The sequence below is a fragment of the Coccinella septempunctata genome, chromosome 8 (assembly GCF_907165205.1).
Source record: "Coccinella septempunctata chromosome 8, icCocSept1.1, whole genome shotgun sequence".
NCBI lineage: Eukaryota > Metazoa > Arthropoda > Insecta > Coleoptera > Coccinellidae > Coccinella > Coccinella septempunctata.
The window spans coordinates 6394732-6396950 of NC_058196.1; positions in this window are offsets into that span (position 1 = coordinate 6394732).

Sequence of the window (2219 nt, forward strand, 5' to 3'; positions counted from 1 at the left end):
TAATTTTTGTGTTGCATCAGTGCTATTACGAATTGATTTTTAGTTTTTTTTTCTATCCTTTGATTTTTCGCGAGTGCCTGAAACAAAGGAGGTAGGTCCCCGTCTGTACCGTTCAGTTTCTTTGTTAGACCTACACCGTTACTTCTTTAACTTTGACACTGCTGTACTGTATCGCTTTCTGTTATATTTTATTGTTTTTTACCCTGTTTCGCGAGTCTGACTTTTTCCTTCGCTATCAGTCATGGTGCGCAAGCCCTTGGGGTACTGAAGGGAAAGTCCCGTCAACCCCCCCCCTGTCCGCGTTTCGCGTCATGTTGAATCCGAAATCTCTTCTTTTCTATCAGTCATGGCGCGTTATAGCCCTTGGGGTAGAGAATACGAGATACCGCCCATAGTCAGTGAAATCCCATAGTTGCGCTGGAAATAGACCTACTCTTCGCTATCAGTCATGGTGCGTTATAGCCCTTGGGGTAGGGAATAGAAGTCTCGAATAGATCCGCCCTGGTTGTGTTTCATTTCCGGAGAAATACAATTACACCCCGATACCGTATAGCAAGTCCTTAGTATTCATTCCGTCAGTTCTGGTTGGCGCATTAACCTTTGATTTTTTTTTCACTGCACCCGGTATAAACTTCATAAAGTGCTCGTGACCGGATAGAATTTCCCGAATGTATGTTCGCTTATAGAATCACTCATATTTCATACCTACACATATCTCCCTTGTACATATAATTAGTTTCCGAAGGTGTGAATAAACTTTTACATAATTCGATTTTGACTACTTCGTTATCGCTACCACCCTAGATAACAGCGAACTCTGTCTCCGACTGGCAGCTACTCTGGTAGGTTTGCTATTCTTCCTAGTGAAAAGAATAGCTGGCGCTCGAGATAAGTATTCTCCGAGTAACCACGTTACAATTCTTATAATAAGATTTGAAATCAAGTTTCATAAGCATTTCCAATCTCCAATCTCCAATTTCTGAGAAAACTTTTATTGAATTCTAGAATCTTAGCAATATCGTAGCTAATAAGATATAAATGATTTTCCTTCCTTGATATCATGATCATTTTGAATCCATTCACAGTTGTGGTTGTAACAGAAATATCATCAATAAATCGAATATCATTTGCTTCATTCAAGTTGAGGATTTCAGTAAGCATCATCCATTGCATGTAATCAAACGAAATGAACATTTTTCCACCAAACATCAAAGAGTCTTCATTCGTTGATAGCTTCACTGAGGGTTCATAGTTTCTCGCACTACTTGAGCCACAATCGATGTTATATCCTCCTGTTCTGAAATTTGTATTCAAAACAAATTTTCTTTCGATATCAATCATTTCAGAATCGTAATATGGAGATGGATTAAATTCACTCTCTTGACAGTACATGTTGCTGAACTGAAGATCAAAGCGATACTAAATTAAAAAATCTCTATAAACGGTTGGATTTATCTATCCATGAATCATGTGACTGATCGAATCCAAGCCATCTCACAAGTACTTTGTTTCCCCGCTCACATAGAATTTTTTCAACTAAATATATATCTGAGTTCGAAGCGCTTTGCACTTCAGGCTCATAAAAAGCTCCTCGGATTGGATTACTTTGTAAGTCATCAAGAAGGTAAGTTACTGGATTAGTAATTTGTATCTTACTGATTTTGAATATTTCTGTTGTCCAATTTGGTAAATAACCCTTAGAGAAAACATGTTTGAATTTACTTATAAGCACAGTATCACCAACTTTAAATTTTCCTCTACCAGCTATTTTGATGTGATTGTACCGACTTCTAAGTAGGAGTTTCTCATTTGACTTATTTACTTCAATAGGACTCATTCCAATTGTTCTATGTTTAATTGTATTGTAATCAGCGACAATTTTCGGTAGGATTTGCAACCAATAGTATGTTCCATTCAAACTGAAATACTTGAATAGTTTTTCCTTAAGAGTTCGTATTACTCGTTCAACAATTGCTGCTTTTTTCACAGAATATGTATTGTAATGATTGTTCTTATATTTTTCCATTAGGTTTTTGAATTTAAAATTGAAAAACTCTCTTCCTTGGTCAGTCTGTAGGTTCTTGGGTCTTCTATTACTCTGTTTCAATATTTCCGAAAACGCCTTAGTAACTTCCTCGGCACATTACGTTTTCAATGCTTTAGTCCAGACAAATTTGGAAAAGCAATCAATCACAACGAGAACAAATGTATGATTTTTG